The 24,220-nt window shown below is 39.8% G+C and overlaps 1 protein-coding gene and 1 long non-coding RNA gene across 2 annotated transcripts in view; one reads left to right on the top strand and one right to left on the bottom strand.

Moving 5' to 3' along the window:
• ncor2 (nuclear receptor corepressor 2) overlaps positions 1 to 22,924 on the bottom strand; it is a 73,034-nt gene extending 50,110 nt beyond the window's left edge. Inside the window, exon 1 of the mRNA XM_071204296.1 lies at positions 22,668 to 22,924. The gene's annotated coding sequence lies outside the window, so the exon portion shown is untranslated. The remainder of the gene's footprint in view (positions 1 to 22,667) is intronic.
• Positions 2,163 to 3,080, top strand: LOC139434430 (uncharacterized). Its single transcript, XR_011643779.1, has 2 exons — positions 2,163 to 2,250; positions 2,495 to 3,080. It is a non-coding gene; the product is annotated as an uncharacterized lncRNA (long non-coding RNA).
• Positions 22,925 to 24,220: the final 1,296 nt, after the last annotated feature.

Here is a 24,220-nt window from a genome sequence, read left to right as displayed (position 1 = left end):
AACATGGTCATTTTTGTTTTGTAACATTAAATTGAAAAAAAAAAATTAGAAAAAAAAAAAAAAAAATCCCGATCCCCGATTTTTTTCTCCCGATCCCCGCTTTTTTGAAAATCAGGTGATCGGATCGGGACATCTCTAGTAGACACTGTCACACTAAGATGAAAATGGGCAAGACAACACAACATCAATGTAGTCCACTTCTGACCTCAAACATAGCAGAAAAAAAGAGCAATGGCTTAAATGTGTATGCTAAATACATCATCATATCTAACTTTGCAAACCTAGAAATGTAATATTGCTAGCAGAATCAGAAAACCTTTAATTTCCAAATAATAAGGTCCTCCCACCATTACTTGGAAAGCAACAAAGCAAGAGTTACTTACAGGGAAGTCAACTGTAACGTCAGGTGAGAGGCTATAAAGGCCAGCAGGCGATATAATTGTTGCCAGGGTGTGCCAGCTTGATATAAAGTGAAGCTCCTGGCAGGCATGTTGCCGGAGTAATGCTACAAGTACCAAACGGAAAGAACATCCCGACACTGAGCTCATCTTGCCTTACCTCCGCTCAACTTTCAGACAGGAAACCAGCAGTCACAACACACAGCAACTAATGACACATGTGAGAAAAGTGTCAACACCAACAGTCAACTTTGACACAGCTGTAATTTGTGCTACACCGCAGCCCGTCACACCTTTCATTTTAAATGGGACCGAACAGCACACTTCCTATCATGTTAACGACAGTTTGTTTACCACCAACAGAACACCTGCAGCCCTGAGCAAGGAGTCAAAAACAATGGAAGTGATTGTGAAACCAAAAAAGGAAGTCGTGTTGATATGTAAACAATGGTAAAATGCAGCACATAAAACCTCCATTTGGACTAGCTTTGGCTTTAACGTCAGACATGATAGAGTTTAATTGTAACCGAAGTGAATACAACATTTTCAAAACATGACTGCATATAATTAATGTTTAGAACAATCACTAAACGTAGACCAAATGGGCCCAATAAATATATTCCCACTGCTTTGTCTGTCATTATTTTATGAAACAAAAGATTCATAATTTGAGCTTTTGTCTAAAACCTTCCACATAATTTCTAATAGACTAAAGACATTGTATATTAGAACAATTAGGTGTCGAAATGATGCCACTTTTTTTTTTTTTTTTTAAAGGTCACCTATAATGCAAAATCCACCTTTTCATGTCTGTAATACATAAATATGTCCCCTCTGTGTTAAGAGATTCATAAAGTTTCAAGAAAGAGATTTGCTCTCTTTTTGTCCTGATCCATTTATATAAAAACCTGTCTGAAAATGAGCTGATCGGATTTTGGCCACTTTGTGATGTCACAATGTTTTTTGGGTTGTGCAACCAGTAGCCAATAACAAACCAAGGTAATGCATGCCCACCTTATCACCTGAATCTCCTCCTAGAGCACCATTTTCATTTTTTTTAATCAAACATCTTGCAGAGGGGCGTGGGGAGTGGCAGTTTCCTTTAAACATAACATACAACATTTATGATGCTGTGGTACCGTTTTTACTAGGGATGCACCGAAAATTCGGCCACCGAAAATTATCGGCCGAAAATGGTTAAAAAGGCCCTTTCGGCCGAAAGGGTTTTAGCACCGAAAAAATATCACCGAATGTCAGAACAGGCAACCTAACGTGTTGTTGTGATGACGTAATAAAGACGCGGCGACGCGGCGAGGCAGGGACCATGCTCACGGCTGGCTCACAGTCAACATGTCTGCCGCTTGGAGATACTTCACAATATCAGATAAAGAGTCGCGGATTGCGATTTGCAAAACGTGTTCAGCTGACATTTCTCGAGGGGGTGTAACTTCAAAGACTTTCAGCACTTCGGAATTACTCCATCACCTGAAATCTAAACACCCGGACCAATATACGGAGTATGATGAAATCACCAGCGCACAGAAAAAAAAAGTCCTTCCCAGCACCCCGACTCCTTCTGTGGCGGACCTTTTTGAAAAGATTAAAAAGTTTATTTTATCAATTATTTTGATGCGGGGGAAAAGCAAAGCGCACGAGACATGATCCAGGCTGTGTTGGATAAGGAGAACCCACGAGAGGAGGCTGCTGAGCACAGCACAGGAGACGTGACGCAGACCACAGAAAAAAGGGCTCGTCTGTCTACAGCAGAGGAGGAGGAGGAGGAGAGGGGGCAACCACCCTCGTTGTCTGATATGTTCAACGAGATCATGGAAGAGAATACTACCCCAAATAGGTAGGCTACTCTGTTCTGACTTGGTTACTTACTGTACTATGTGCTACTGAATGTGATATTTATTAGTACTGTATGTGCTGCTATGTAATATGCTCTTAATGTTGTAATTTCTTTTGACATGTCAGATGATTTTATTTGTCTGCCAAGTGATCTGGCATGCGTAATATACATTTGACTAAATGTTCATTATGCACTGTCCCTATTTTAAATACAATCTTATTCTCTCAAACCTCTCAAATGCCAGGCTGGTGACAAGCTCAACCGCTCAACAGTTAGATGATTATCTCTCAGAAGTACCCATCCCCAGAAGCGAGAACCCTCTTGGATACTGGAGAAACAAACAAGACCGCTTTCCTGACCTGGCCAAGGTGGCACGCAAGTATTTGAGTGCTCCATGCACAAGCACTGACAGCGAGAGACTGTTCAGCGCTGCCTCTCATGTGCTTGATGAGAAGAGGAACAGACTCATGGCTGATAAAGCAGAGAAGCTACTGTTCATTAAAAAGAACCTCCCACGTTTCCTTAATAAGTAGACAAGGCTGGCTTATCATAGGCTTATCATAAGCTTTCATTTGTAAATACTATAGTTACATTCATGTGGATTTATCCAGTTTGCACATTTGTATGCATGCACTTATAGGTGCATTTGTTGTTGTTGTTGTTGTTGTTGTTGACACTATTTTGTTGTAGGCCTACTGGCCTAGATGTTTATGCTGTTTTAAAGCCCCTTGGCTTTGTTCTGAATGCACTTTGTTGTAGTTATTATCCTACAGAGAAAATAAATGTACAAATGTTCAAAAGTGCTGAATAAATGTTTTATGGACCCATAATAGTGATTATTATTTAAGTTATGTTTTGCCATAATCATGTCTATTTCCATAATCAGGTAGCTGAACAACATTGGTAAAAAATGTATACATTATATATATATATATATATATATATATATATATATATATATATATATATATTTCTATTAATCATTTTCGGCCTTTCGGCATTCGGTTTTCGGCCAACTGTTTCCTATTTTCGGTATCGGTTTCGGCCAAGAATTTCCCATTCGGTGCACCCCTAGTTTTTACATTGTAGTTTAGAGGTGTGGAAATCACTTTAGCTCTCAAAATTGCAGTTATTTCTTCCTTCTCAACCAAGAGAATGCAACCTTAGAACTCGGTTGAACCTTACGTCTTTTAGGTAAGTATTTATGTATCACAGTTGTGAGGTTGCAGTTTAACAAAACTAAGCCAGAGGAAAAAAACTGCCTTTTGGCCTGTTTTACAGTATTAGCTGCAAGTGCAACCTTTATACCACATACGTTTTCTACCCCTAAACATTGACGACTCCAATCACCGTACACTAGGGATGTAACGGTATACGTATTCGTACCGAAATTATTCGGTATGGGCCCTTCGGTTCGGTAAAGGTGTGTACCGAAGTGTACCGAACGAATATAACGTTAAATGTAAAAAATTGAGAACGTGAACAACTTTTTGGAAGTAATCTCAGGTGCTGCGTTGCAGGCAGCATTCAGTGTAATTTGCTCACATTGGGTTCAACACGTCATAGAGCGACCAAGTCATTTCATTGGACGAGAGGCATACTATGAGAGCTGGTCACAGGAATGCGTTCAAATGTAATTTTTTTTTCAGTAATTTGAGGAACTGTCGAAATGGCGAACGCAGATAAAGTTGAGCTCGAAAATCCTCCAGCATCATTTCGGTTTGGGAACATTTTGGTTTCGCAGTTACGTACAAGGATGACGAACAAAGACAGGTGGACCAAACCAAAACTGTTTGTTGGCATTGTTCAACTAAAATTGGTTACGCGGCTGGCAATACATCAAACTTGCACACTCATTTGAAAAGGCATCACCCGAACGTGAATATCACCGGTACCAAAAGAAAAAAAATGACTGAAGTGCAAACCCAACTCCCACTAGCATTTAAGCCTCCACCACTCGCAAAAAGTTCAGACCGAGCCAAAGCTATTACAAACGCCAAATATCCTTATGTTGCCATGTTAGCAAAGCGCTACCTGGCTGTATCTGCTACCTCTGTCCCTAGCGAGAGGGTGTTCTCCACAGCAGAAGACATTGTTAGTGCCAGCAGATCTGCCCTTTCGGCACAGTTAAAATACAGATTATTTCAGTTCATCGGAATGCTGCATCTTAATGTTTATTTTATTATATTTTGTATTTATATGAGTGAATATTCACAGTTTAATAATAATTAAAAACCCAAAACTAATATTTTATGTTTTGTGAGTAGCCTACTAGTACAGTAAAGTTCAAATACAGATTATTTCAGTTGATCGAAATTTTGCACCTTAATGTCTATTTTATTATATTTTGTATTTATTTGAGTGAATACATTATTTAGTTTAATAATAATTAAAACCCCCCAAAAAATATTTTATGTTTCGTGATAATTTTTTCTGCTGTACCGAAAACGTACCGAACTGTGACCTAAAAACCGAGGTACATACCGAACCGAAATATTTGTGAACCCTTACACCAGGTATCATTGTACAAACTAGGGCTGTCCCGAATACCATTTTTTCAGGCTCCGGATATTCTGTAGTAATCAGCAGGGAATATTCTGATATTCGGCGCGCACGTTTTTATCATGTGTAACGTTACTGTTTAAACTGCGGATGAAGCAGCTTCATCATGGCAACTGGAAAACAACTAAGCTAAGCTACTACTTACAGCATTCAGGTGACTTTTCATAGTTGTTGTGCCCAGAGTTTCCATTAAAGTTTAAATCTTCCGGACAAAATGAGGAAAGTGCCGGTCAAAGGTTATTTATTGAGCTTTAAAACAAATTGATATGATTTGATAAACAGACTAATTATAGTAGATTAACTACATTATTCAAAAGTGTACAGTAATTTATAATAACATAGGAATAATAAAGCGCTCTCTCCCTCTCCTGACAGCCCGTCAGTATCTCATGCAGCTCGCGGATCCAGTAATGAGTGACCTGACGGACAAAATAAACATATCTATAACTAGTTTAGGTAGTTTGAGCGGTAATTAATAGGGATGCGCCGATCGCCAATTTTGGGGCCGATTGCCGGAATCAGTATCGGCCGATACCGATCGCCGATACCGATCGAGTGGGCGTGGGCTATGGGGATCTTCCATTTAAAGTGATGTTTAAAACTCAGTTAATGAGGCTCATTCACTGGCGCTTCCACAAACAACAACCAACATAGGGATGCATATCGTTGACTTTTTTACGATACCGATACCACTGAACTAGAGATGTCCCGATCCGATCACGTGATCGGGGATCGGAGCCGATCACGTGATTTTCAAAAGATCGGAAGAAAAAAATCGGGGATCGGGATTTTTTTTATATATAATTTATTTATTTTTTTATTATTTAATGTTACAAAACAAAAATGACCATGATCACGTCTTAAAGTCATCCTGAGGCCTAAGTTTTGGTTTAAAATTACACAACATCATGTATGTGTTGCTTCTTTTGGGCTTGTTTTCATAGACCTGGTTGCTTATTTCTCTCAAATCTGGCAACAAAGTGGGCGCAGTGTCTAATAGTAGCAGTAAACTAACAAGAGGCTACGTTCAGCTGATGACTCGGGAGTCGGGACAGAGAAAATGTCAGGAGTTTGGAAGTATTATAAAATTGAAAGCGAAGGCAGTGTAACAGCCAGATGCAATGTTTGCAAGGCGGAGGTTCCGCGTGGTGAAAAGAACAGAGCTACGTTCAACACGACCAATCTAATACGCCACCTGAGAAACAAACACCATCAACAACACGACGAGTACACAGCGGCCACTCAGGTAACGGCACTGAAACAACTGACACTTTCAGAGACTTTTAAAAGGAAAGAGAAACTGCCCCAGAACAGTGAAAAGGCCAAACAAATAACAGCCAAGATAACTGAATTCATCGCGTTGGATGGCCAGCCGTTACCTGTTACCTTTGTTTTCTCTTAATGCATTGCATAAAGATTGGATCGGGAAAAATCGGTATCGGCAGATTGTCAAAATCAAATGATCGGAATCGGATCGGGAGCAAAAAAAGGTGATCGAGACAACGATACCGATACTCAACCGAGACATATCGTGATACTTTGAAAATGTATCATCCCACAATTACTCCCATGAAGCGCATTACGATATAGTTAACATGTCAAATGAATATTAAATTCTGGTGAGAGAAAAAAAATCCCATCACAGTTCATTTGTGGGACTTTGACCTTTCTAGTATTGAACAAACAATTAAAAATGCATAAAATATGAAGAAAAACGATTATGCAATCTAATTTATTACACCCGCCATCACAGGCCACGGACTCACTTTTAAAATTAATTTAAAAATTGCAATTAAAAGCACAACAAAGATGATATGCAAAAGAAGACAGTTGGGGTGCATGTATATTCTGTTCATGTGTAAAAGAAAGACAATGAACCCAGAAATCCTTCCCAGAGACAAAGAAATAAGGTGAAATTGCACTAAAGGGGAAGAAAACCTTGGCTGGAAAGTGAGTAATGGCTTTCTCACACCAATTGACTCCTCCACTGACTTAATGTGGTCTATTAGACCAGTGGTTCTCAAACTTTTTTCAGCCAAGTACCCCCTGATCAGAAATATGTGTAGGCTGTTATATGAAACCCACACTGCTCAAACTTCGTTACTTTTCCTAAAATTGGTAGATCTATTTATTTATTTAGGGGCGTGGGGAATGAAGAGAAAAAATATATGAGCATTTTATGAGCATGGGATTTTGACCCCTCCAATAAACATATGCATAATGCTGTGCTATACTTTGCGGCCACACGCCGTTGCCAAGCAACGCTTATTGTTTAGGTGTCCTTTGATAAGCAGGCAGTCATATAATTAACTAGAACAAGCTAGATCTGATAGATTTGGACATAAACGCGAGTGAAGTATAACCGGACACGAGAGAGAGATCAGAGATCAGATCAGCTGCTACTGACGGAGAACACGCAGCTCTGCATGATCACAGCTCGTCCGCTGTGACGGACCGTTGAGTGGAGCAAAATTAAATACACTAAGAGTTAGACCTAACACACTTAGCTTGTTTATCTACTCTGGAACTAGCTAAACTAGTTATAAATATATTTATTCTTTACTGTCGGGTAGGGCTGCAACAAACGACTAATTTGATAATCGATTAATCTATCGATTAATGAAACGATTAATCGACTATTCGGACTATTACTGTATGCCTTGCACAATTTCTCAAACGCTCTTATTTAGCCATCAACTTTTAGATTTAGCTTGAGGTTGTTTTAGGCATGTGGAAACTAACAATGAAGACAATAAAGATGAATACTTGATTCCAAAATACATATATAACTTAAATTGTGAACAAAACTAACATTGCTTTTTATTCAAATTAAATAAATAATATTTCACATCAAAAGAAACAACAGTGTTTTAACAAATCGTATTAAATAATCTGATGACAGAACTGTAAACAGATTACAGAATAGCTGAAACTTTAACAAACTAAATAATAATAATAATAATATATAATATATTTATAGCGCCTTTCAGGAAACCCAAGGTCGCTTTACAAGTCGGGTAGGGGGAGTAGGGGAAAAAAGGCAGACAGGTTAAGGGGGTGGGGGGGGGAGTACCGGACAAATAAACCTATTAAACTAACTATACAGTGGGGAACGCCTTGGTAAAAAGGTGCGTTTTGAGGGCTTTTTTGAAAATGTCCAGGATTGGGGCGCTGCGGATTTCGGGGGGGAGAGAGTTCCAGAGGGTGGGGGATGCCACACTGAAGGCTCTGTCACCAAAAGTCCGCAAATAACTCTGTTACCTCTAATCATTATGTTTGTATAATGTAGTTAGCTCCGTGTGTTGCTGCTAGCATACATAACACCTGACGTGGACACGTTACTCGTGGACGGGGCTACAGAGCTACTAGAAAGACAGTCGAACCCGGTGCATTCCTCCGTCTGGATGTGGTGCACCTTTGCTAAATGTTTAGACAAATAGCTCGTGTTACCGCCCTTACATGCTAAACTCTTATTCCACTTTTGGCAACGAGCATTCTCCACATTGAGACGGGTAAAGTTGAACCACCTTGGAGCGCGTTCTCTCCGCCATCTCCCACGTGTGTGTGTGTGTGTGTGTGTGTGTGTGTGTGTGTGTGTGTGTGTGTGTGTGTGTTGCTGCATGTTGCAGCTGCCCGTGTGTAAACTGCCCCGCCCCCTCACAAGCAGGCGGGGGAGAGAAAGATCGAAAATACATCATAGACGCATTTGTTTGTCTTTTTGCATATTAGAAACGAGTTGGTGACACTGAGACTGCGATATAATGTCTTTGTAGCAATAATACATGACATATATTTTTTAAATGTCTCCAGTACCGATACAAAGACCAATAAAGTTAGAGCTTAACGGGGCGAAAAACACACGTGATGACGTCACCAACGAATTGACGACTGAATTAGTTGGCAACTAATTTGGTAATCGATTTTAATCGATTAAGTCGATTAGTTGTTGCACCCCTACTGTCGGGTCACTTATTACAGGTTCAGCGAGCTGCACGAGACTGACGGGCTGTCAGGAGAGGGAGTGGAAAAGAAAGCACCCCGTTTATTTTCCCATTTTATTATCCAGAATTACTGTAAAGCTTTGAACAAAGTAGTTCATCTACTATTAGTAGTTTGTTTAAATGCATTACTTATGTTTAGGGATGCACGATATTGGTTTTTTGAAACCGATACCGATAACTTCCTGCTTCTCAAGACCGATACCGATAACCGATAATAATATAATATATATATTAAATGTACCTGTAGTTTTTGCACACCTGGTGTAAAAAAATACTAGTAGTGAGCAAATGACATGAGCATTACTACTATGAACAAATCCCATCCCAATCCACCCACACCGCAGTATTTTTTTCTTTTTTTTCACCCAAAAAATATATTTTATATTATCGGGGCTATTAATACTTTTATCGGGTTTATCGGGATGACGTCATAATTGCTAATATCGGACCGATAATTATCGGGCCGATAATTATAGTGCACCACTACTTATGTTTTTTTTTCATTAACATAAAATAAATTCCACGTACCCCCTGCAGTACTCCAACGTACCCCTAGGGGTCCGCATACCCCCATTTGAGAACCACTGTATTAGACCATCACAATAGTTTGATGAAAGTCTGGCATACATTTGACCAGGCTGAGTTAAACCTAAAACAGATACTTTCCAAACTGAAATCACAGTGTGAAAATCATCTGCTAAATGTAATCTAAGAAGAACCCTAGAACCTTTACTACAATATTTAGATGTACCTTTTTATGTTGCCTGTTGAGTTAAATATGGTTCACAAGGCAAGGAACTGTGTCCGTTGCAATTGTACACTTACTGGCTGTTGCTATTCAGACATACAAACTAGATGAGTTTGTGATATTTTGTTAAAAAGGTTTCTATAAAAAGACAATTCATAATCAAAGTATCAAAAAGCGTATGCAATTTAATTAGTGTTTGTCCTAATTAGGCCTGTCGCGATAATCAATAAATTGACTTATCGTACGATAAATAAAAATGGACTCGATAACTTTTCTGAGCTCGATAAATTGCCATTTACATGCATGTTTGTTTACATAAGGATGTGACCAGCATTTTAGCCCGGCGGCTGTGGCTGCCAGCCCGGCGCGCTGTGAGGGGGAGCCGGGGTGTGTGTCACATTTGTTTTTGAAAGATAGCAACAAAAGCTAGCAATCCGACCAACCTTAAACTGCACCTGAAACACAACCACCCCATTCCGTTTCCCAGCTGGGAGCAAACACGGCAGCTGGAGATGGAGAGCACCCACCTTCCCTACAATTTGCAATCAAAGATGCATTTGCCCGACAATGCAAACATGTTGGTGTTCCTTGCTCGAAATCTTTGAAATACAGATTTGGATATGGCCTGTTGAGGCATCTGGGTCTTTGTCTGGACAGTAGGGGTGTAACGGTATCCGTATTCGTCCTGTACCGTCACGGTTCAGACGTCACGGTTCGGCACATGCATACGCCTTTTTTTTACGAGTGGAAAAAAGTCTGTCCTTCAGGGCAGCATCCACTACACTATTTATAATCCAGGGGGCGGTATTGCGCCTAAAAGCTGTTTACCAGCCGCCCTTAAACAACAAATGAAGAACAAGAAGAAACACAACAACAAAACAAACTAAATACAAGAAGAAGAAAAGTTAGTATGGCGATTTCACAGGAGCTAGAACCCACCTGCTTCTTTTAAATCAGCTGTGTGGGAACATTTCGGGTTCCCTGTGGACTACAATAACGATGAAGTGTGCGAGTGGTGGATCCGACGAGGACGGTGTGTCGGCGTTGTTCGATAACGGTGCGGTATGCTAATGGTAACACATGCCAAACATGCTAAATCATGTCAGAAGGCATCACCCAGATTTGCCAATCACCGGAGCCCGGCAAAAGACAACAGCAGTTCAACCGCTGATCCCCGCTGTTTTTAAGAAGCCAATAGACATGAAAGCCGTGAAACCAAAATAAATAACGGAAGCTTTTGGCATATGTTTTTCAACGACTTTGCGCTCTTGAAACACTTTCTTATTATTTATGATGCAAGACATTCTTTTTAGTTTTACAGCTTGATGAAACCTTTTTGTTTGACATCAGCCATTATCGATAATATGGCCATCTGAGTGTGTGTTTATGATTTGTTTTTAACTGTTTAATACAGTTAATTATTCAAAATGTCAGAGTTCCTTATTTTGAGACTGAAACTTGCACTACTGTTCAAAAATAAATAACAAACCTGGAATTATGCATTTGGGACTTTTTTTTACTTTTTCTTGTTGTACCGAACCGTACCGAACCGTGACCCCCAAACCGAGGTACGAACCGAACCGTGACTTCTGTGAACCGTTACACCCCTAATGGACAGTGGACTGTACACTTGACTGTTGTTTTAAGGAGGTTTGTTTTGCTTGTGAGACAATGTGTGCTCATTTATTTATGTATTTATACATATATATATATATATATATTAGGGCTGTCAAGTTAATAACGTTAAAACGCGTTAAGGCAAAAAAAAAAATTAACGCCACTAATTATTTTAACGCGATTATGTGTATTTTTTTTCCTCGGCCGCCCCGTAGTTTCAGAGCGCATCGAGTTTAAAATACCATCTACAAGCTGATGCTGACAACCCCGCTCCTGCCGCCTGCTTGTGGCAGACCACACTTCCACGCTCACCGGCAGGCACCGACAGGCCATCGGGAGGACCGGGAGGGTGTGTGTATGTGTGGCCCGAGCGAGCGAGAGAGAGACCTTACGTGCATTACCGTACCGCAGTGTGAACGCGGCTATTGTTGTTGTTAGCATCTGGTGCTAGCTAGCTGCGCTAACGGATATAGGAGCTGTTTAAATGAAAACAGAGGAGCGCTCTATCCACACAACTGCGCCGAGCACTTGACTTTATGCAGGAAGCCAGACAGCGGGACATTGTACGAGAAGTCAGCACACTCATGATTGCAGCGTCCAGGCAGCTCCCGTTCGAGCATATGCCTTGAGTTGCACATAGCTCCAACGATCACACTCACACACGCACACACACACACGCACACACACACACACACACACACCCCATTTGTATTGTATGAGAGAGGTTCCAGGTTGAATTGAGGCAAATATTTGTAATGTTCACAGGTTGTTGTGTTTAATATTCATGAGAATATTTGTCATTGTTCAAATGATAATAAACATTAGCATAAAGCATATTTGTCCACTCATATGTTGATAAGAGTATTAAAAACTTGAAAAATATTCCTCTAAGGTACATTTAGAACAGATAAAAAATGTGCGATTAATTTGCGATTAATCGCAATTAACTATGGACAATCATGCGATTAATCGCGATTAAATATTTTAATCGACTGACAGCCCTAATATATATATATATTTATGTATTTATATATATATATATATTAGGGGTGTAACGGTTCACAAACATTTCGGTTCGGTACGTACCTCGGTTTTTTGGTCATGGTTCGGTTCGGTACGTTTTCGGTACGGCAGAATTGTTTTGCACAAAACAAAACATATATAAATTTTTTTTTTAATTATTATTAAACTGTGAATATTCACTCAAATACAAAATATAATCAAATGAACATTAAGGTGCAGCATTTCGATGAACTGAAATTATCTGTATTTGAACTGTACTGTACTAGTACCTAAGCAGCCAGCTTGACATTATGACTTGCTTGTCATTGTCTTTTCATGTTTTTCTAAAGAAAGATGAACTTGTCCACATTGCTTGCTGAAAGGGCAGACATGCTGGCACTAGCAATGTCTCCTGCTGCGGAGAAAACCCTCTCGCTAGGGACAGAGGTAGCCGATACAGCCAGGTAGCGCCTCTGTTTTCCAGCCTGAGTCTATTTAATTGATTGTTTTGGTTGTGTGTGATTTTAATTAATTTGTTATAATTAAATGTATTTGTTTTATTTATTATATATAATTTATATATTTGAATATTATTTCACATTTAATTTGCAATGTTGAATGTTCAATAAAAAGTTCTGTTTGAAAGGATGTACTTGAATTATTATTATTATATATTATCATTATGTCAGTGGTCTAAAATGGTCTGTCTTACTTGGTGCCGACTAGGGATACATATCGTTGACTTTTTTACGATACCACTGAACGATACCGATACTCAACCGATACATATCGTGATACTTTGAAAATGTATCATCCCACAATTACTCCCATAAAGCGCTTTACGATATAGTTAACATGTCAAATGAATATTAAATTCAATTGAGGGACTTCTTGGCCCTTTTAGTACTGAACAAACAATGAAAAATACATAAAAAATATGAAGAAAACCGATTATGGAATATCTTTTATAACACCCGCCATCAGGTGTGCCGCGTGAATAGCACATCTTGTCAATGCAAACAGACCGTTATAGCACCGTTATAATTAATGTTAAACCTGAGATTCGACTAGAGAACAAATACATAATAGAAAAATGGTCATGAGATCTCGGCATTGCACAAACAAACAAATCTCATCTTTAAAATCAACATTTACCTTCACTGGTGAGAGAAAACAAATCCCATCACAGTTAATTTGTGGGACTTTTACCTTTCTAGTATTGAACAAACAATGAAAAATACATATATAATATGAAGAAAAACGATTATGCAATCTAATTTATAACACCCGCCATCACGGCCACGGACACACTTCTAAAAAAAATGTTTGAAGTATCGAAACCGGATCTGATTTCGGTACGCTATACCGTAGCCACCAGTAACCGGTATTTCGGTAATACCGGATAGCGGTATGCATCCCTAGTGCCGACAATATTATCGTGTATCGCAATAATCTCCGGGAAAATGTATCGTCCAACAAAATTAATTATCGTGACAGGCCTAGTCCTAATGCCAGCACTTCGGTAGCCCCACCTGATTGACAACTTGGATCAGACCATCTTTTGTAAGTGGTTTATTATTAAATTACTTTTTATTAATTCATCACAAAATGAAATATAGATTGGGGTTGAACGATTCCTGCGACTACTTGTTAATAATTATATGCAAACACTCCTCAGCTCAACAGCACACAATGTGACAGCTTTGCTCTGATGTATGAGGTGTGTCCACTCACAAATCTCTCTGTATTCTCCGCTGGCTTTGTTCCTAAAGCCCACCTGACATTCAGCTATCCATACTGAGGAGCAGGAAATACAACGGAGGCGTGCATTTGTCTGCTGTGCTGACCTACTTCCTCCTAACTGCTACTTAATTATTCAAGAGCTTTGAAATGTTCTTCTGTATGGCAGCATGCAACCCGAGTGCCTGTGTTTGCCCCTCATGACAGAAGCCTCACAGAGCTTCTATTTATGCATGAGAGGGTTCAAGTGTGTATGTGTGTGTACAGTGTGAGCGTGCACTTCCAAACACTGATAGCTATACATGCTGGTTCTATTTACACACTAAACATACCAAACAAAACATGGCGGCTAGATTTCATACACAAGGTTTGAATTGTGAACTGAGAGAGATTTAGTGTGTACCCACACATTACAAAACACAGACTAGACGTCACACCAGCAGCTTGAGGTTTTGATGCATTCTGGGATGTAATTTATTTGAAACTGCACTGTCATGGATCAAGCTCACGTGTCTTGACTTGTCAATTCATTTCCCCCAAACTAGAACTTCATAACCCGTAATTACACTCCTATCGGGCCTTCATACCTTTCACTGTAACATTTCACTAGTATTTCCTCTGTAAGATCATCAACCTTGAGGTGTGTACCCTTGATAAAATGCTTTTTCTAAAATTCAAAAAACCTCTAAACTGAAACCCAGTTTCCTGATAGAGAAGTCAAGGCTAATCAGAGATAACAACAAGGAGAGATAAATGTAGCGCTACCCACAGCTTGAAGCCTACATATAAACAAGAGGCATGTCCCGTAACATGCTGTCATCTGCGTTGCGTAACAGAGTCAAGTGAATCACTTACCACAGAGCCATTACTAATCTCTGCTAATCCCATGCCTGCCTCTCTTTTAGTATGTTTAAATATGGGTGACTGTTTTTAATAGAACCAAAAATACGACATGGCTTTAACTTTTAATGAATATCTATTTAAAAGAACATGCAAGTCATATTATATAATGGTCTTTGACCTCCAGGCACAGTATATACTGACTGAACACACATCGAAATACTGACTGAGTGTGTGTGTGTGTGTGTGTGTGTGTGTGTGTGTGTGTGTGTGTGTGTGTGTGTGTGTGTGTGTGTGTGTGTGTGTGTGTGTGTGTGTGTGTGTGTGTGTGTGTGTGTGTGTGTGTGTGTGTGTGTGTGTGTGTGTGTGTGTGTGTGTGTGTGTGTGTGTGTGTGTGTGTGTGTGTGTGTGTGTGTGTGTGTGTGTGTGTGTGTGTGTGTGTGTGTGTGTGTGTGTGTGTGTGTGTGTGTGTGTGTGTGTGTGTGTGTGTGTGTGATCACCAACACATCCAATCACATGTGGATGTGTTGTGCAATGTCAAAAAGGGAATTTTAGTTGCTTGATTTTTCATGATGATTGGTCTCTCCACAGAGATTACATTACTTGTTAGACGCTTTTATCCAAAACGACTTACATACTCAATACTGTGGGCAATCCCCACAGGAGCAATTTAGGGTGAAGTGTCTTGCCCAGGGACACAACGACATGCTGACTGCAGTGGGGTTTGAACCTGTGCTCCCCTGATCCAAACACCAAGGCTCTATCCACTGCCTCCTCCAGATGAAATTAATGAATGTAAAAGGGTAAAACCAGTTCTGTTCATTATAGGTGGCATGTCAAGACCTATATAAAATCCTGTAAAAGAGGAAACAACTTTGAATCTAAACCTCACCCTAACTTAATTCTGTACAATTGTAGTCACAGTTAACTGCAGCTTTACAACAGGGCTGACAACTCATTTAGACAGAAGGACAATGGAGGGCCGTGACAAAACAAAATAATGTTTACAGAACACTGATACCGATCATTAATCATAACTTTCTGTACGTTTTAGACCAGCTGGTATTGTTTAGATAATCTAAATATGTAACATACTCTCATAAAAACGTTCCGTCTGCGGTCAAGGATGTTTTCATTATTTAGAAAATTGGTAACAAAGGCTTGAAAGTGGATTTCATGAAGGAAAGTGTCGCTATTAGTACAAGTCTCTATACTCTTTTGACACTTGCACATTTAAAATAGCTGACTCTTAAAATATTGCAGGTATTCTTTGCGTTTGATAATTGCAAGCAGCATCACAAATTCCTGGAGGGACAGATAAATCGTGGGGCCCGTTTGAGCCCTACAGAGTGACAGCCCCAGAATCTGTCTGACCTTTAGAGCCCTTTAAGCCCCAGGCTCCAACACACTCCCTTTGATGACAGCATCCTAAAAGTGAAAGTCGGATGGCATAAGAGGTGGCACGTCACCACAACCATTTTTTTCAATTTGGCAATCGGGGCTAATGGTACTGCTCTTCCACTGGAACTGCGGTGGCACTGTGTCCAGTTCAATGGCACTTGATTGTGGGTAATTTGGGGGACCGCACTGCAACAGACCGGCTGTGGCTGATCATAACGTTCTCCACACACGGAACCCACCAGGTGCAGCCCACTAGTAAGCAAGAGGAGCTAGACAGCTGCTGTTACTCATTCAGCGAGCAGAGAGGAAACTGGGCAGGAGGAGGGAATGCGGCTGGGAGGCACTTTCATGGTGACTGCCTCATATTCGGTTTGGAGTGTTAACTTAAAAAGGTTCATAAAGTCCACCACAGCATGACCAGAGTTGTGTCATATTTCTGTATAATCGTTTTTGCATGGGCTGTGATTTCAGTCAATATACATTTCATTCAATATGCAGTGTGAAATGCTTGGTGGTGCAACAGTTACATCATAGCAGATTCATGCCTAGGTTTGCTTCAATTGATGAATCTCACATGTACACTCAGACGGAGAGTATTAGCATGTGGAAATTACAAGGTTGAGGAGGATGCCCTCTGTCAACATCCACAATTCAGGTTGAGATTTCAACAAAGGCTATATCAGTAATAAATCATAAATACATGTATTTCCTAATGTTTTGTACCAGAAAGCTGGTACCTAATATATTTCCATCTTACTGGAGTAACACAATTCAATAGTACTCAGCAGCAAACCACTTATTATTGTTATTCTACAGTATTGTTGTTTTATAGTTATTTGTTAATGTAACCCAATTTGTGTTCTTTGAAATTGAAAAGGATATCGCATTGTGTTTGTTACTTTCGTTGCAGTTGTATATGTCTCAAGTGTAATTTGGCTTGGCTTCCTATTTATGGACATGCTTTTATTTTGAAGGAGGTAGCGCTGTTGACAGGAAGTTGTTGTTGCTTTGGAAACAACGTGACAGAGATTAACGGAGAAAAGTAATATCTACTGTACTTATAAAGACGGAGAAAGTAAACGATAACGGTTAAGTGTTAGCACCCCCCGAAGAGGCAGAAGCTCTTATGTTGATATTGGAGATTTCAATCAATTCAAGAAAAAAAACGGGGGGGGGGAAATGAAAAAACAAACCAAACGAATTTCCGAATAACGAAATTGAAACCCGAATAGTACTCCAACGAACGAATATTCGGGTACAGCCTTAGTGTACTCGCCGTGTTGTTGTTGGTTTCTCAGGTGGCGTATTAGATTGGTCGTGTTGAACGTAGCTCTGTTCTTTCCACCATCTTACTGCTACTATTAGACACTGCGCCCTGCCCACTCTGTTGCCAGATTTGAGAGAAATAAGCAACCAGGTATGAAAACAAGCCCAAAAGAAGCAACAAATACATGATGTGTAATTTTAAACCAAAACTAAGGCCTTAGGATGACTTTGAAGACGTGAACATGGTCATTTTTGTTTTGTAACATTAAATAAAATATATTTTTTTTTAATTATAAAAAAAAAAAATAAGTCCCGATTCCGATCTTTTAAAAATCACGTGATCGGCTCCGATCCCCGATCACGTGATCGGATCGGGACATCTCTATAGTACCTATCATGATGAGTGTCATATTATTGATGAATTCTTGTGTCATAATGCTGTGTAGAACACCAGGTGAGTATGACAGTAGCTGGTAGCTACAGCAGTGGCATACCAATGAATCATATTGTGTACCAATGCAGCTTTAGCCACATTCCTTTTAGTTGTGTTTTTATTATGGCGTTTACAAAAGATGTGCTCAACATTTCTTGGCACAATCATCATCAACTATTCCAATAAATCATTCTTCAAAAATGCAAAAAGATTCATTGATAATGAAAATGATAATTACCTGCAGCCCTTAAAGCGTACTTAATAAACATTCTTAACCAGTTATGGGATTAATAATTGGAAAAATGGGTTAATACAAATTTGAAAATGTAGGACGTCGAATTACTACCTTTGACATTATGTATGGAAATGATAACAATGGCTCGTGTTTCTTCCCACAGGAATTCACTGAAAATTCCTCTTTCACAGACAATAAATGAGTCCAGTTGCGTAACTGTATTATGTTTCATAATACGAGCAGAAATTGAACTAGCACTGAAACGGTCTCCCTGAGGCATCACGCTGAGCATGGGATTCTTTTTGCCCCCATTACCCTTTGGATAAGGGAGAGATATCTCCACACTAGGGTTTAACTCTTAACAATCCAAACTGCTAAACTGACACAAAATTCAAGTCAGCAATGTCACACCATTATACATTTTTGTCAGACTTTACGCTCTCTAGGCTACACACCATATACCCACACCGTCCCAAGGCATCATGACATAATATCTGAATACTTTATGGTGTACTACAAACTACACAAAAAATTACTAGGGATGCACGATAATTATCGGCCCGATAATTATCGGTCCGATATTAGGAATTATGACGTCATCCCGATAAACCCGATACCAGTATTAATAGCCCCGATAATATACAATATATTTTTTGGGTAAAAAAAAAGAAAAAAATACTGCGGTGTTGGTGGATTGGGATGAGGGGGGCTTGTTTTTCACTCGGCTCCTCCTGTTTTGCCAGTACTGTGGTATTAGTGGTTTAGGAAGAGGGGAGTTCTTCACAAATCCAGCGCTCCCCAATACTTCGAACCTGATCAGTCACCTGAAACATCGCCATCGCTACGATGGTGTGTTAAAAGCGTACGAAGACAATAATACAATACTGTGTGTGTGTGTGTGTGTGTGTGTGTGTGTGTGTGTGTGTGTGTGTGTGTGTGTGTGTGTGTGTGTGTGTGTGTGTGTGTGTGTGTGTGTGTGTGTGTGTGTGTGTGTGTGTGTGTGTGTGTGTGTGTGTGTGTGTGTGTGTGTGTGTGTGTGTGTGTGTGTGTGTGTGTGTGTGTGTGTGTGTGTGTGTGTGTGTGTGTGTGTGTGTGTGTGTGTGTGTGTGTGTGTGTGTGTGTGTGTGTGTGTGTGTGTGTGTGTGTGTGTGTGCAACTCAAGGCATACTCAAACCGGAGCTGCCTGGACGCTGCAATCATGTCTGTTTTCATTTAAACAGCTCCTTATATCCGTTAGCGCAGCTAGCTAGCACCAGATGATAACAACAACAATGCACGTAAGGCTAAAAAAAAAAAAATACACATGCGTTAATCGCGTTAAAATAATTAGTGCCGTAAAAAAAAAAATGTTATCGGTCTTGAGAAGCAGGAAGTTATCGGTATCGGTTTCGGTTTCAAAAAAACAATATTGTGCATCCCTACAAATTACCCAGTCTGTCAAGTACCCAAACACAAATGATTTGTCCGATTCTTCATCAGTCTTTCTTTGGTCAGACTTTCATCTTTGTTCACCTATTAAGGCAAACATTTTCTATGCAGTCTCTGCTAAGACAGCAGTAAATACTTGTGCATTTCAGAAGCCTGGCTTTTAAGAAATAAACTTCATATTTAACATCACCCCAATAAGTACATACTTACAAAATGAAATAAAGTACTCGACCTACACAAATACATATAAACAAGAAACAGCATCAACACAAATGTAAGGGTAATATCTCAAATCAATGTTTGGATAAAGATGTAAACATTCAGAATGGTAAATATCAAAACACCCATCAAATTGATAACTGTCCCTTTTTCTCAGTGTAGTTAGTGATGAGGTGGTTTCTAATGTGAACAGCTAACATTACCAGTTTTGTGGAGACCAGAACTTCCACCTTTCCTTCTCTGTGTTTACATCAGAGATATATTAGCTGTAATCCCTATGTTTATAATAACATTGATGAATCTACAGAGTTATCACCAGAACCTGCAGCTTTAACATTTTCTTTGCTATTTTTAGCTAATTGTTTAGCCGTCCAACTGATTTCAGAGGCAGCAGGCAAGAAAAAGCTGTGAAAACTAGCTAGTAAACAAGCATTCGAGCATTTAGCAGCTCAACAGGGGACGCGCCACCCACCCCTTTAAGGGACAGGGACGGGTGGCGCAGTGGTCTGTGCGTTTGATCATCAGATCAAGGGGGCGTTGGGGAACTCCAGTTCGAAACCCGCTCCCGCCCCACTGCGTCAGGCTGTTGTGTCCTTGGGCAAGACACTTCACCCGAATTTGCTCCTGTGGGTATTGTCCACAGTAGAAGACCATTACATGTATGTATGATCTGTATGTGTAATGTGTATTTGTAAAGCGCTTTGAGAGTCATTGATAAAGCGCTATAATAAAGATTATTATTATTATTATTATAACAGTCAAATATTTCTGTCCAGGGTTGTGTTCCTGTAGAGACCAGGAACACAGCCAACATATTGAATATTTGACATTTGATATTTTGCCTCTAGTTTTCCAGAAACACGATTTCAAAGGATTGCTAATGTTGCACCATTACTACTAGATGTAACCATGGTCGCCATACCACCTTAAAAGGTCTGCTGCCTCTTAGTGGCAAAAACAGTAGTTATTATAGGTTTAATTCCCATTAACTCTTTCACTAAACAAAGATTAAATTAGCACAAAGTCTATGCTAAACTTAGGTTGTTGATGTAAACTACCAGAAGTAAAAATCATTTGTACTTAATGCGCACCCCTTATAGGGCTGTAGCGATACACTAATCTCACGATACGACACGATATTCAGCTCACAATACGATATTGACTAAGGCTTCAGGAATGTTTAACTGTTTCACAATAAAAACCTTATACTAGTTGGCTAGAGTGTTGTGTTGCAGCGACATAAAGCAGTTATGGTTTCAAGGTTTCTCAGTTTTATATTATACATCAGACGTGGACTGCTTCTCCTGAAACAAAGACCACATCCCCTAACATCAGAAAATGTTTAATGTCTTTCAGATTTTAAGAAGGTATGATATGTCCTAGTCTGACATTAAAACCATCTTCACCGCTTAAAAGTCTTTAACAAAAATAAGCTTTGAAGAACTAGACAACAAGGCACAGATCAAACTACACCATGTCAAAGCTGGGCACTATTCATATAAAACTCCCTAGTGTTGTGTCTATTGTAACTATTATAGAACAGTGTTATTTCCCACAAAAAAAACGAGTGAAGGGTTATGGCTCAATGTACGAATGTGGCCACAATGTATGAGTATAGTGTTTTCCTAATATGAATGTGGATGTTGGTGTAATTTGTAATGTAGGTACATACAAATCAAGTCTTTGTTTACTAAATCCACATTTGGCTGTGTCCCAATTTATATGCAGTCACCTAAAGTCACCTATAATAGAGCAAATAAATGTTCTCAAACGGACAGCTAACAAGTTAAATGCATATCTGATTGGAGGTGGTGGAAATTATTGGGCAGCTAACAAAAACAGACATCCGCTTGTTTCCACAACAACACACATGTTAACTCTGTTTATGTTAATGATCACCTCACTCAGGGGGAGGTACCTTTGCATTTCACAAGAGGGTTTAGTTGTTCTATGAAAGATGTCAACAACGTGACTGTTCTTAGGAGTATGATAACATTATGCTCAGTTATAAAATCAGACTGCCTACAACAACACTTGTTTACAGGTGGATAACTATCATTAGCTAAAATGTGTGAATATTTACAGAAGCCGGATCAAAAATAAAAAAGGTACAAATTATATTGGTAGAAAAAAAAGATTCAACTCAAAGCCAGCAAAACCTTACTGTCACAAAACAAACCAACCATTAACGCTAACTCACCTAACGCCCGTTTTAACGTGTGTCAGTGACATGAAATCATAGCTTATCACCCATCTGACAACAAAGCAAAGCGTTACCAGGCTAACGTTAGATAAGCTATCAGCAGAGCGCACTAAGTCAACTTCATGTAAAACCAATGTTTACAAACCGGGCGCTTCTGTTAGCGTGCCAAGTTAGCATGCTAACTCAGTTAGCCTGATACCACAGTATAACAAAACACTTTAAATGATTGACACTTAGTAGGCAATTAACATAATGTATCACGAAAACATTGGTAGTGTTGTGCGCTGGGAAGTGTGCTTAACGTTCTACACAGTAACGAAGCTTATTCAGTTGAAATGAAAATGCCGTTAGCTATTCGGCTGTTGTGACAGCTAGCTTATACAGCTAATATCGTTAGCTATTAGCTAACTTAGCCTAGCCATGTAGCACGTGTTCATGATTTATATAAAATAATCAACTAACTGACAATAGCCAGCAAACTATGAGCACTGTGGTGTGGTGAGTAACCGGCTGGATAAACTGTTCCTGGAAAAGTGACTACATTTTCCAAAGGTTCGACGTTACGTTAAGCTTTAAGGTAACGGATAGCCTGGAAAAGGTCAATACTGCTATGTATCTTTCTCATCCAAAGAATAGCCGTACCCCGTCGTCCAACAACAGAACACACAGACACCCCCTCCCTCCCCAAACCAACGGACAGCCAGCAATGGAAGCTAACTAACCTTAGCGGCGGGGCAGGAGAAACCATTCGGCGGTGTTATCGCACAGTAGCTAATGTCCCAATCCTTCCTCAGTCGGTCCAAATTCCCCCTAAGAGGTCCTCGCTTCGATTGGGTGTTCTCGCCCCTGAATTAATCCACATGAAAGAGTGTAGTTTTCGTTTTCATTTGTTCCGCTGGCGGTTTTCAGTTATGCCGTGCCTGTTCCTACACAACACAGTGGTGTAGCACTAGCCTCTAAGCCGCTGCTGCTGACACCACAGCGGGGCTGAACCGCCTCTCTCTCTCTCCATAGGTCCGCATGCTCTCTCGCCCCTCCTCTTTACTCAAGCACTGCACTTTCTCGATGCCCACAACAAATTCAGAGATACAGCAGTGTAGTATTAAAGTCAGCGATCATCATAATGCACTACACACATACAGTGTTTATTGGGCTTCCACTGCTACAAATAATTTAGCATGTCTCCTATGCATTTCAGCACAGTACATGTGCATGTATTCGGAAGCGTTTAGCCTATAATTGATGTTAATTATGTCCTTTATACTTTTCCTTAAGTGTATGTGTATGATATGATACTGTAAAAAGCATACATGTTCCAATTGCAGATTTAGACACACATATATACATATATATATATATATATATATATATATATATGTATCTATATGTATCTATCTGTCTGTCTCTGTCTCTGTCGCTGTCTGTCTGTCTGTCTGTCTGTCTGTCTATCTATCTATCCATTTATGTAGTAGTTGAATAGGATCAATACATCCTTGCTGCTTAAACGTATTGTTTTATTGTCCAGCTATCACATTACTATGAGGACATTATTAATGTTTCTCCCTCCCTGGTCCAGTCTGAACTTCCAACAGGGGTCAGTTGAAGCGTTTACACTCCAGGAAGTCAACATCTGTGCTGCTTGATGCCCGTGGTGAAGTACAAGCTGTGAATACAGTGACTTAACATTGAAGGATAGTATTTGGGAGATCACAACATCCCATGCTGCGTACATAGTTGATGACTTTGCTGAAGCTGCTGCCCTCTAAATGGTCTGAAACCTCTAGTTGGTTTCTAAAACCGCCACCCATACTTCAGCTATTTCAGTCACGGAAAATATTTAGTCTAAAAGTCAGTCAGTGGGGCTTGAAAAAAGAAAGATGCTACTATCCTGGTTTGGCAGGCTATACTAATTAGTTAAACTGTATTGAATGGTATGCTTTTGATTTTTTATGTCACATTTGGAAAAGGCGTAACAAAAACGTGCCATATCTGGCACACTTCAAGCTATATATTGACCTAAATTTCAGCAGCAGCCTTTCCTATGATGTCAGATGGGATTGTTTTTCTTCCCCGTGTTTTTCTTTCTGCTCTGTGGTTTGGGAGACCCCCTCTAACCATTAGTATAACCACCATCTCTTCATCCAGCCGCCACAGAGCAGGAAATAGAGCTGTTTATTTCAGCTGGGCTTTCTGGACCCAGGCGCATGTCGGGATAATCTATCCCCCATCTCTGCAACGCCCAATTTGTCAGCTCACTGATAAAGCACAAATGTTT

This window comes from Pseudochaenichthys georgianus, chromosome 9 (genome assembly GCF_902827115.2).
Source record: "Pseudochaenichthys georgianus chromosome 9, fPseGeo1.2, whole genome shotgun sequence".
NCBI lineage: Eukaryota > Metazoa > Chordata > Actinopteri > Perciformes > Channichthyidae > Pseudochaenichthys > Pseudochaenichthys georgianus.
This window is presented reverse-complemented; position numbering and strand designations above follow the sequence as displayed.